This window comes from Acanthopagrus latus, chromosome 5, assembly GCF_904848185.1.
Source record: "Acanthopagrus latus isolate v.2019 chromosome 5, fAcaLat1.1, whole genome shotgun sequence".
NCBI classification, from domain to species: Eukaryota; Metazoa; Chordata; class Actinopteri; order Spariformes; family Sparidae; genus Acanthopagrus; species Acanthopagrus latus.
In genome coordinates, this window is record NC_051043.1 from 12,774,627 (window position 1) to 12,788,186 (window position 13,560).

At 40.9% G+C, this 13,560-nt stretch overlaps 1 protein-coding gene across 11 annotated transcripts in view; it reads right to left on the reverse strand.

The window, feature by feature from the left end:
* arvcfb (ARVCF delta catenin family member b) overlaps nucleotides 1-13,560 on the reverse strand; it is a 214,569-nt gene that overhangs the window by 194,526 nt on the left and 6,483 nt on the right. The window lies entirely within an intron of this gene.

Here is a 13,560-nt window from a genome sequence, read left to right on the forward strand (position 1 = left end):
CGAGTTTGAAAGCAGCTGAGCCTTTTATCTGCCTTGAACTAGACAACACTGATACATTCAACAGCCACTATAAAGTCTAAAGAGGTCTGTATGTAGGTTGGCATGTGTAGGAACCCCCCTGTACCCAGCAGGACTCCACTGGGTTGGAAAACACAGTAGATCAAAGACACTAGCAAGGGGCTGGAAGCATAGAGGCATGTGGGATTCCTTCAGGGCGCCGCAAAGACTCGTTTAATCTCTCTATACCTCCCTGTCCTCAGCAGCTGTCGGAGACAGAGGGGTTTAAGACGCCACGGGCTGAGACCCATAAGAGCAGATTAGGATGGAACAAGAAGGAGGAGGAGATGAGGGGGAGGACGACAGGGACAATTTTTCATCCCAAATATGGAACATGGTAAGGGCTTGGCTGCTACAGTGCTGAGGCCCTGTCAATCATAAAGCAGAGAGACGAGTCCCTGGGTGGAGCAAAGACACGGGCGCGCAATGTGGGCCATCTCCTCGCACAGTGAGCTCTCTGAAAACTGGTTGCCTCTCGGCATCTTTTAGCAAATGCCACGAATGAGTTTGCTCTGCTCTGCTTTGCTTTGCTCTGCCGTGTACGCAAAAGAACTGCTCAGAATATTCATATGCTGTCCCAAACAGCTGAATGCAGATTGCAGACCCAGTGGGAGCGGTTACAAAAGGAGAGACATGCAGGAGGATGGCATGGCATTTGGAATTGGTGTCAAACTGCACTCAGATATCTCTGTTGCCTGCGGTCAACCAATTGATTTGCAGCTCTGAAATATACATTCTAAATCCCCCTGGTGCAACCAATGTTACTTATTTGTGTGCAGCATAGTATAGGGAGAGCGACAAGGAAACAACAGATTAACACAGGCTATTATATTGAGACAGGAGATTATTTGAGGCCATTTCAAGCTGTGAGCATTCTTGCTTGAAACATTTCACACAGAAAACAGTCAAAAGGATTAGTCTGTATTTAGAAACTTGTTTTAACAGTTGACTGCACTGTAATTTCAGAGAATGAACTTAATCTACACCATCTTGTACTGACTATGGACACATTTGTGCAAAGATGGACTTGTATTTCAAGGTACCTGGGTGTTTGATGGATGGGATGATGTGATGATGATGCCTATCTAAATTCATCTTTGGAAAATCTTGCTCAGCCACTATCTATGGCTATATTGCTCCTCTGCCTGTGTTGTTACTATTAATACTACTATACTGCCTGTCACTCATTTTTGTTATATGAAGTCATATGTCAGGGAATGTTTTGTAAAGTGTTATGTAAAATGATTAAAATGTTGTGATTCTGCAATGATCCTGACATTTGCAATGCCCAAACCTTAGTCTTGTCCACACTGCTATGACAGTCAGAATGAGGTAATTGGTGTCATATCACTTGTCGTACTGTTTAATTATTTTCAGATTCTTTCTGCATATTAAAGAGCGCTTGTAGAGGAACATCTGGGGGGTTAATAGTGATGGGGTGAAGTGCATGTTTGTGATAGAAGTGGGTGAGATACCCAGCATTATTATTTCACTGAGGCTGTGGTGCTTAAATGAATGTATTCACCAAGGTCAAACAGAGGTGTATTTGTATGAATCCCACAATTTCTCCTCTGTATTTTATTCTCTGTACTTGGCAAAGTTTTGAAAAGGTCTGGAATGATGATCTAAGAATTGAATAGCGAACAAAAGGCAGAAAAGACCTAATTTAGTCGTTTGTCGTGTTCTTTTTGATTACTTTGTTGAGGACAGCTTGACTTGAAAGTATCATCCAAATCTGAGACAGAAATAATGGGTTACACTTCAAAAAAGAAAACTATTCAAGACATTTGAGAATATTCGAAAGCTCAAATTAATGCGCACAAGTAATTTCCACTCACTCCAAAGAAATAACAGTAGCTTGTGCTTCTTTTGATATTAATCATCAATCCTTAGTTGAGAACTTTGCAAGAATTAATTTTGTGACAGCTTATCTGAAAGTGAACGTCATCTCATTCAAGAAGAAAAATGCATCTTGTGAAGCTAAAAGACTTTTAAATCCTACAAATGGAAAATAAGGCAGCCTCACAATCCATGAAAAGGGTGTTTGATTTGTATTAGTAATGTGATAGTGAGATAGTGGTGACAGAAAGGACTGGAAAGGGGAGCAGAGTATCTTTATTATAGCCTCATGACAAATCTGTCTCCCTGATTATATCGCCTTACATGTTAGTCTCAGAATACACGCTGCTGCCGTTTACCAGTTTAACAAGCTGTGGACACAACATTTACATTATCACTTATAAAGTTAACACGAATAATGTGCTTGCAACATTTGCTTATTTACACACCTGGCAAATACAGAGAAACATTAGCATTCATTTGGAGTTGCGTGTCTGGTCCATGGTGAATGTAGTTCTAATATTTATGCTCTAGCCAAGTCTGTTTTAGTCTCAAAAGTCATGGCTAAGCAAAATATCTGGCTCTTTAGCTGCTATTGGCTCCCGCTTTTTTAATGTGCTAGTAGCGAACGGTGGCCTAGTTGCACATCTTGCAAACTCAGCTTCAGTGTTAACGTTCATTTGGAGCCATACTTCTGACGATAGGATGTATTTAACCCATTTCTAACCAATAACAGTAGGTTGGCAGTCATGAAACAAACAATTTGAAACATCCCCTAATCTGTGCATATAACATTCCCCATTACATTTAGAACAGTTACATCTCCTGGCATTTCAGGCCCTGTTCTCATGTGTTTCCTGACTCCTTGATTATCTGAACCTGCTTCCAATTACTCACCTGTCCCTGGTTTTGATACCAGTTAGTCTCCTAAGGTACATCTCACATCTTTTATTTGACATGTCTTAGTTGTTTTTCCTGGCCCTTTTGATTGGACCTTTTTTACGCTGCATTCAGTTGCAAGTTTTACCAAGTTTGTTTGGCTGACTTCCCATCCTAAGTATTTCTGGGCATCTGCCCACATTACAGCCATACTGCTGTGATGTCATGTGTGCTGAAGTTGGTGAAACTGGTTTTGTGAATTTTTCTGAAGTATCCAAATTGGAATACCAACTCAGATGACTGTTGTCTGGTTTTTTTCTGAGTTCCAAGAGCAATTGAAGGCAGCATTAGTCCTGCTCTGAGAAGTCGTGAGCTAGGCTACACAAGAGCAGCTTATCTCAAAGACCCTTATATCTTAGCACATCTGAATGGGGTGGCAGATGTTGCTTTACATGATGCCCCAGAGGAAAGGACGTCTCTTTCCTTGTTTCCTTGCCTCTCTCCAGGTGGATACTAAGATGTGAGATTTACCCCTATTGTTTGTTCCTATGGTTTTGTACATAGCTTTGTTTATTTGTTTTTGGATTATTTCCAACTCTCTGCCCGGATATGTTTGCCTTGTCCAGACTGATCTCCTGTGTTTGACCGCCTGTGTCTTCAGTAAAGACCTCACATCCTGAGTGCATCTCAGCACTTGAGTTTTCTGAGTTGCCCTGTAATCGCTGCATAAATTAGCTGACATTTGTAAAACACTCAATAAAGTTGAGGGGAACTACAGAGTTGGGCGATAATGATGTGAAAATAATGTGAACAACTAAGTAGTGTCTTTAATTTGAAACCTAAAAGTATGATTGTGATTATGTGTATCTGCTTGCTTGAGTTTCAGATGCCTCTATGCACACACGTTCTGTGGGTACATAACACCACAGATCACTCTTACTTTAGTCAATCTTAGAACACACAAGCACAGAACAACAGATAACTCTTAAAACCCAGCGAAAATGAGGAAGGGCATTTCCTCGCTATATAGTGTAATCTTCACAGGTTGTAACGGCTCACATTACACACAACTCTTTTCAAATCAACAATGATTTCAAACAAGTGAGTGATCTGAACGTGTTTGGCTCACTTTTCATAGATTGTTAAGGCCAGTGCTCCTGTGATAAGCAATTCTGAAGAGAAGGGGAAAGGGAAGGAGAAGAAATACTGCCGTAACTTTCGATTAACTTGGCCAGAGCGAGCAAACACGCTGATGACATCTCACTGTCTAAGAAGGAGAGGAGCTCAGGCATATGTCATGCAGTAGGTCAGTGCACACTCACAAACAAATCAACACACACAATCCTTTAACAAAGCCCATTACATCATTCACCATGACAAATGTTTTGGGCTAACAGGGCCCTTGTGGGAAATGGCTTCCTCCTCTGCCATGCCCTGCCAGCAACACCTAGGGATCAGTTACCATTCAATCCCATCAGCCCCTGCATCCACCCACCCCCCCATCGCCTTCTTCCTTCTCACTCCCACAGCGCCTGCCTGCTATCCTTCTTTTACTCACTGTACTGTCATTCATCGGAGCCAGCATCTGTCTGAAGTGATTCAGTGATGAAAAGGGGGGGGTGGGGTATTATGGGTGTTTGTGACAGAGTGACATACTGTGTTGATATCAGCGTGTCGAGGATGAGTAAGTCTGCGCTGTGGAATCAATCTAATCATGAAGCTTGGATTTTTTAATACAGCCTAAAATAAACTGAGCACAGTGTTCTTGCAATATCACACTGTTTACTAGAATGCCTGTATTAATTTGATGTTTCTAATCTCTATGAGGGGTTACATTCATCCATAACGCCTCACAGCGACATAATCGACTGCATGGGAGAAAGTAAACTTAGGTAAAGTAACAATGCATCAATTGGCTGTGTGTGATGTCAAAGTGGCTGCTTGGCCACTCAGTTCCAGGCTGTTTTACTGTCTTTCAACTTACTGTTTTGGTCTGTTTCCATTGGTCAGTTTGCCAAAAAGTACACCTCCAAATAAATGCCACTGCTGCTCTGTGTCTGCTGGATGTATAAACAATTATTTGCAGCACACTGGCAAAGTGTTGTGTTTGCAGCTTGTTCCACAAAAGCTTACATATATAACGCTAAAGCCCCTTTCACATAAACTCCAGGCAATTCCCATTGAATCAGATCAGGAAATTGTCCCGCATTTGTTTGTTCACACATGCAGCACAATGCAGGAGATGGTTCATGTCAGACCTGTTTACACATGTTTGAAATACTCTGATGTGAAGTATTATTCAGGCAAAGTGAGGCGCCTGGGTAGGACGCTATGACTTCTCTGTAATGATGACTGTTACTGCATTGATACCAACACTACAGTATTGGGAAGTAGCCACAATATCCACAAAAAAGTGGAAAGTAATATACAGGCAGGCAGAGAAGAAGCAGCTACTATAAACGAAGATCCCACCGTAGAAAGGAAGCTGCAGTGTTTTGGCTGCAGAAAGGTAGCACAAGAGCGAGAGTCGGGAAACATTCTGGGCAGGTGTTTTGCAGAACTTTGAAAATTAGCAGTTTAAATACTCTTTTCACATTTTTCATATGTTTGTGTGTGTTACAGCTGAATAAACCAGAAGTAAAACAGAAGATTACACAATGTCAACTAGCCCAACTCGCTCACTTTAAAATCACTCCGGATTGTCTCCTCTATTCACACAAGTGGCTCACCCAGATTTAGGACTACGGAGCTGGCAGGGTTAAGCCAGAGCAAATAATTTGTGTTTACACAAACTGTGGGTTAACTGCAGATTAATCCTTAATTAAAGTGCATGTGTGAAAGGGGCTTATGACTAACCCTATCCAAGATAAATATGGTTTACTTACAACAATTTAAAAACATTTACAATTACAGTGTAAAAAACAAAGTACAACCACAAAAGTTGGGGCTTTGTGTAAAATCTAACAAAAAACAGAGCGGCATCATTTTCAAACAATTTGCATTTAACAAGTCCATGTAGTGATATTTTTTTATACAATGAGGTGTTTCACAAAGTGGTGTGGCTCTTGCTTATGAATGACTGAGCCTCTGTGGATGCCACTCTCATACCCAATCATGGGTATGCAATTTTTTGGACTTCGATCGTAATTACTGAGATCTGTGAATTTGATTACATTGCAACAATGAAGTCCAAAAAATGCAAGAATCCTGAGCATGGTGATGAATAGTGGAATCACTCTTTGGAAAACATCTTTGAATATATTGTGATCACTGTAATCACTGGAAGTCATTCGATTTTGACATGGCCAGCCATGATTTTACATACTGGCTATTTTATTTTAAGTGCCTAAGTGATAATTAAACCTTAAACTATTCCTTCTCCTCACTGAACGATTTATTGAGAAAAAACTGAGACCAGAAAAGGAATTGCGCTGCTCTGATCATAAAAGATGTGCTATGTATCAAGATATCACATGAACGTACACTTGAATTCTTTCGTTGTTGGAAAGACATTGGAGTGGAGAGATCACAGCACTAACTTTGCCAAGGTTAACGCTTCAGTTACCAGAGGCTGAGACTGGTGACCGCCTCTCTCGTCACACACACACACACACACACGCACACGCACACACACACACACACACACACACACACACACACACACACACACACACACTACACACTACACAACCCCCCAACTAATGCTCTGATTAAATCAATCCAAGCTCCAGTAACGCCAAGTGTTCTCTCTATTCACTTCCATTTCTGCTCCCTCCCTCTTTCCTACTTTCCCTCACTTCCTCCTTCCCTATGGACCTCCAGCAGCCGAGGCCTCCTGCCGGGTGTGCGGCTGGCTTGGAGCGCAATGGTGAACACCCATCACCCATCCAGCAGCACCCACCCGTGGGCCTGCAGCACTTTCAAAGAGCTCAGCTGAAATGGCAGAAAAGGCTGTCTGTGGGAACAGCTCAATCGCTTAGGCTCTGATTTCCACACGGGCATGGAGGAGATGCACATTTGGCTTGCGCAGATCGATCCACATCATTTCATGCCATGGTGATACCTGTGGGGCTCCCATGATACTCTGAGGTAGCACTGCCGCAGGATGACTTGAGTGAAGTTGAACCTGAGGAGCAGATGCAATTCAAGCCTCACACCTCGATACAAATAGGCTCACACAGCAGGAGCTCGGCCAGGACCTGTGTGAAGTGTAGTTTGGGGGTATGAGCAGAATAAGAGGATTACAGTATTTCCCGCAAATATGATGATGACAAGTAAATGCGGACACCATGGCAACAAAAGAGGACATGAGAGGTGGCTGAATATATTCAGTTTTCTGTCAAAGCAGGGCACAAAAAAGCTTTGCAGAGCATCTCTTGTTGGAGAATTATCAACCATTGATTTTGGGCTAATTACTGTTTATGGATTCTAGCGCTGAGTAAGCTTGATTTGTCCTGATGTCTCTTATGACGTGTCTGCTTTAGACATTTTTATTACTTTGCACGTGTGTGTAGCATTTACGTTAGTGCAGTACATGGTTAATGGAGCCTCATGTGCACTGCAGCACTGCCCTCTATGCTGCAAAGCTCTGCAGCAGCCAGAATTGATTTCATCACAACCACAACCACTGGGTGAGACCCTCGTCTGCACTGCTCCTTCATGGTGCACAGAGCTCTGCATCTGAGAAACCAGCACTACGAACAGAGGGAGAGTCAGGAAGAGGAAACACATGCTTCATTAATGAGCCAGCACCCAAAGAAACATTTAAGTGAGGTTCATAATGGGATGGTATACTACTACTTTCCGCGCTCTGGTCACTTTTCTTCGAGTCTAAGAAGAACTTTCTGCCGTAGGAGGCAGGAAAGACAGCTTGAATCCACCATCGCTCAGTCCCAGCTGGGCAAAGCTCCTGGCTTTCACCCTCCACAGAAGACCACTGCAGCGCGAGCCCTGCACATCAAAAACTCTCCCACACATAAAGCCCAGCATTGATGAATACGCTGGCATCTCCTCCACCACATTCATGTTCTGACAGTGTCCCTTTATATTTGCTGCCAACTCTTAAGTAGGGGAGAAAAACATTTTCCTGTCTTTATTTGACAGCCTCTTCATGAGGCCATCTCGCATGACCTCCGCATAAATTAGCTGTTGTGACTTTGCCAGGGCAACAAATATGAAAGTGGTGTGCGCAGAATGTGTATTGTTTTTCTAGCTGGATTGTTTGTTTGTTTGTTTTTTTCATTAAATTTGAAATTGCATGAAGTAAAGTACTCATGTACTTTAATTTCATTTTTTTGTATAGCCCTGCTAGTTCCCCTAGCCTTCCTTTTCCATCAGCCTTCTGGAGTCTTCTTTTCAATGGGATTTTTCAAGGCAGACAGCCAAGAAATTGTCAAGCACATGACCCTCTGTGAAATCACTTTTCATTTTTGTATGGATTGTATGTTTTTATGGATTAAACATAAAAGATGTAACCCGGTAGCCAGAATAAAATTTTGAGATTTTAGATTTCCACAAAACACATATGTTTTCAGATTTTTTCATTTACCTTTGGACAGAGCCAAACTAGCTGTTTCCAACCTAGTATTCATCCTGAGCTAAACTCACGTGGTCCTGACTGTAGTTTCCATTTAACAGGCAGATATGAGAGTGGTATGAGAGTTGTATTAGAGTTAGAGTATCTCCTCATCTACCCTCACACCAAAAACAAATAAACATATTTCCTATATGTCCTAAAACTATTTCTTTAAGCTAGGTACTGATGCTTTTTCCACAATGCAACAACTTTCAGAGTGTAATGATTGCATTTTGCAATCTGTAGATAGGAAATTGAACAAAAGACTTGAATTCAAAACTATCTGTTTCAGAAAATCATGGACATTTAGGTTATTAATGAAGAACAGCAGTCTTTAATTGCTGTCTCTGAGCTCATCAGAAGGCATCACATCAAAAGAAATTCTGAAAACATTGATCCCATCATTCTCTTCAAGCTGTAATTGCTCTGACTATTTCTGCTGTGATTTCTCAGTTAAATCTCACAAATTGATTAATGTGTTTTCTCTTATCTTCCACACCTCAATTACACCTCCTGTGAATGCTCAGGAAAATGAAACTGTTTAGCTTGGCACAGCAGGAGAGCAAACAATAATACAAACAGAGGAAAGAACTTAGGTATCAAAATCACTAATGAGGTTCACACATACTGCATACATTTACAAGACTATGGAATTTTTTTGTCTCTCTTAGATTAGAGTGAAATGACTTGTCAGTATGGCAAATGAATCTCTGGTGTCTTGCTTATTAAATAAATTCAATCTAATTGTAAATAGCGCAATCTTCTCATCTAACTCAAATCAAGAAAATGGATGTGTACATCAAAAAATGTTGAACTTCGACTCTTAAATAGAGTGGGGAAAACACACATAACCCAAACAGCACTCAGCAGAGCGCATACCTCAACCAAGGCCAAACAGCCCTTTAATTCAATCAAGCCTAATCCAATATCATACTCAATGGCCTTGTATCACTCTAAGTTTTCAACTACTTATAACTGCTTAACCTTAATTTAAGATCTTTAACAACCGACCACAATATAATGCATGCATTAAAACCTTTGGTGCCTATGTTAATCCACATTGTCTATTCCTATTTGTTACTGTGTAGTATCTGAAAAAAGACTACTGTCTATGAAACATACAACTGCTCTGCTCAGATTTCTTTTTGAAACCATATCAAATTGTATTTAATCATAGATACCTGCTGCCTCTATAAACTCTCTTGTTTTTTAATCAAAATCCATACATTATTCCCTGAGAAATTACCAAAAATGTCAAAAACACCCCATCTCACAATGGCAAAGGAAGAGAGAAATGACTAACTCTCCATCCAAGTGTCATGGAAATCCATTCAGTAGTTTTTGTGTAATCCTGCTGATGACCCAACCAACCAATAAACAGAAATGGGGGTGAAAAAAGTGCACCTGATATATTAATTAAGGCAATACAAGAAGTCATAGTAAACAGCTGCTAACACTATGCCTTAACTATCTGCCAAAAAACACAATCCATTTGCAATTACTTTGACAGGTATTCAATACTGATTGCAATATGAGTCACAACTTTCATGGGAATGAACACAGGTGTATTGCATATTAATTGAAAACATAAGAAAATGATGATGTGATTCTTGCTGGTTTCCTTATGTCTGGAGAATATGACTTGTAGGTGGGGTCATCTCTTTAGCATCAAGGAGCTTAACTTATAACGACCCCCTAAGACCCATTTTTCCTTTATCAAAAAAATTGCAGCTCCAGTGATTTGGATACTGGACTTAACCATATTGTGATTTCAACAGCATTCTGATTAATTATTTAGCTTGAATTAACATCCAAACACTGCAAGGGGAAAATGGGACAAAGTGCATTCGAGGGGGATGGTGTAGTGCACCAAGGACAGGTCGCCTGAGATTTGACCTCAGCTCTGCCACAACTAAAATGCCAGATGGCCAACCTGTTCCGCTAGACTGCCTTTAACATGAGAGTTGTCTCAATTTACTTGTTCCTCTAAAAATCTTCATTGGAGGGTTTTTTGGCATAAAGATGTCCTTTTCAGTGGAACAGACATCAAGCTGTATTCTCCAGAGGGCTGGGCCTGCACTCAGTAGAAAGTTCAAGAGGACAGGGTTTTCTCACACTGCATTTCACTACAGACCACCAACCCATGATTCACTTTTGCTGCTTATCTGGGATCAAATGAAGACAGTAGGAAAAAGCAGAGAGGCAATCCTGGGGCAGCCAAAATGGATTGCACTGTACTCTGTGACCGAGTGTTGAGATTGTGTCCAAGAAAATACAAGCACAACTTGCCAAAGTCCAATACCCTACAAGACAGCATTTGACAAATACTGTTACAGAAACTTTTATGAAGAAGCCATTAACAGAAAAATTCACCTCACCACCCACAGCATGATCATCACACCTTAGTGCACTCTTCACAAGATGGTGGGTGAAGGCAAAGCCCTTGGTCTGCTGACCCTAGTTTACACAATGTTCTCACACTGCAGAGAAATAGTTAAGTTCATACAGCTTCATCAAGTTTCCACCAGCCTTTCTCTGTGAAGCAATCACCGTCTAAAGCAAACAAATTACAGCCACTGTTCAGGAGTCTTATCCCTCTTTGAACCATCTAATGATGTGCCAACTTCATTTCACACTTTCAAGCTCTGGTGCAAACGTCAAATAGGAACAAAGCCACAAATTATTGTCAAGAAAGGCTGCTGGTAAATCAGTATTTTAAAGATATAAATATATATAAATATATATATATATATATATATATATATATATATATATATATATATATATATATATATATATATATATATATATATACTGAATTCAATGTGTCAGTTGGAGTAGATTTGTCATCGAACTTTATTAGTTATTGCTAGATACATTATCAAATTACATCAGAAAGGCCATAATTAAAAGTGTAAAGAGCTTTACAGCTTTCATTTAGATGTGACGAGCAGCAGAAAAATGGGATTCAAAACATAACTTCCTTTGCATAGACATTCAATTAGTGAGAAAATGTGGTCATCCTGGGGGTTTCTGAGGAGGAAGGGAGGTGTTGCATTTCCTTGCTCTCTCTTTCTATCCATCTCCAGCATGTGGCCTGGACTGATCCGTGTTCCTGTGTTGACGGCACTCAGGACAGCTCCAGTGATTACAATTAAGCAGCTCTTATCCCTAGACATAATCAAGGCAGGCCTGTATGTAGAGGGCAGGGTTAATCCTCAAGACCCAAGTCTGAGAGTGGAGGAGGGGGCATGTGGGGGGGGGGACACTGTCTCAAGTGGAAGCCATCAAACAGAATCCACATTACCATACACTGTACATATAATGTTCAGAACAGGTCTGTGTGTGTGCAATGGTGCTGTCAATTCACTGAGGGCAGAGAGTGGAGAGGGGACAGACAGGTTTCAGGAATATTCAGGAGAGGAATTCAATCAGTGCTCTAATGCAGAGCCCATAACGCAGGGAGGGTGTAAGAATGAGGGTGGTGGATTATCAGCAAGTCACCATGTTACAAAGCACAGGCTGGCTGATGTTCTAATAACAATGCCACCCGAGGTCCCAACAATTGGGTACGGAGATGATGCCACAAAAATCTAATTTAAAACCAATTTTGACACAAGCATCATCATTGTGTCTGGCAGCGGAGAGTGTTTCCTGCACTGACCCCAGCATTTAAGGTTATAACACATCATCAGACTGGGAAAAAAACGAAAGCTGGTGAGAATATGACTCACAATCTTATCAAACAACTGTACACTGAAAATATGTCACTGGCATGAACAAAATTTTGATGGGAATAATAAAGAATTATTGTCTAGAACTTAACTGACACGTATTCTAAATCATACATTGGTGATTTGTACTGAAAAAATCAAACCAATAACGGGTGCTTAAAAATAACATTTATGGTGAAAGCAGGTCAAGCAGGTAGAGGCATTCACACTTCATTACACTCAGTGGCTAATGATAAATGTACACTGTAATGTCATCTTTTAGTGCAGGAAAATACATGCAGGCAGTATCACATGACAGTGAATATTACAATTCAAATCCTGGGCTCACACTTTTTTATCAAAATTATAACAATGAATGTTCCAACTGCACCAAAAAGTTTCATTTCAGATAAAAAAAAATGTCTAATTGGAATAAAGATTGGAGTGCGGTGTGGTGTTGAGAAGAACAGGGTGTATTCACACTGAGGCCCAAAATCGCATGGCTAATTCATTCTTCCCATTTCTGCAACTAACAAGATAAAAGCATCTTTAATGAAAACGTAAGAAATGAAGAACAATCATCCTGATTATGCTACGGAATGAAACAGCTTCACCTGAACCAAAAACCTTCAAGACAGGCCAACTGCTGACCTCAAGTCAGGGGACCTCAGGTCTCTTAGATAATAGGAAGAGCCTTGAAAATCTACACTTACAACAGCAAAAACGAAGAAAGACTTTCAAGTATTTCTAGGATTCTTGCTCAAGATACCAAGCTAGTACATAAATAGCATCTCTATCTGCAAAAAGCTAATCTTTAACAGCATTTTTGCTATACAGAAGTTACAGGAGCCTACTGTCACCGTTATCAATCTGAGCAAAAACAAATTAGATTAACCACAGAAGTTGTCTTGTTTACATTAATACTTTAGTGCTGGAAAAGTAACTCCTGCTTGGGGTCCATATCTCTTCCCAATGACTCAACAGAAAAACAAGTAATTTTTAAAACTGACATGAAAAGAGCAAAACACATTTTGTACAAATCATCTTGAAATCCCCTGGCTAACACAAAGCTATGTTGTGTACCTTTTACAAAACTTCTAAATTTAACCCCTTGACAGAGGCAATCGATATAGTTCTAACACAGCTCTGCAATAGTGCTACGTTTGCCTGGCCCAAACAAAGACATGAGTTATAGGCTTCGCAGGATGGGCGATGTAGAACAGGTGCCAAGACAACAGAGCAGCGCCAGGATGGGTGGCCGAGGGACTCGGGAGTGGGAAGGCCAGGGAGGTTGGAGGTGCATGTTAATCACCTCAGGAGCAGGAGGCTGAGCTCTGCAGGTGTCTGTCCCACAAAGGACCATTCACTCTGGCTCCGGACAAGCTTTCCCCTGACCACTCGCTATCACAGACCGCTTCAGTCAGCCCACAACAGCCACAAAACACAGCTCATGCCTGATCCAACACAGCAGCAGAGCTCTGAATCAAAATCACTTCA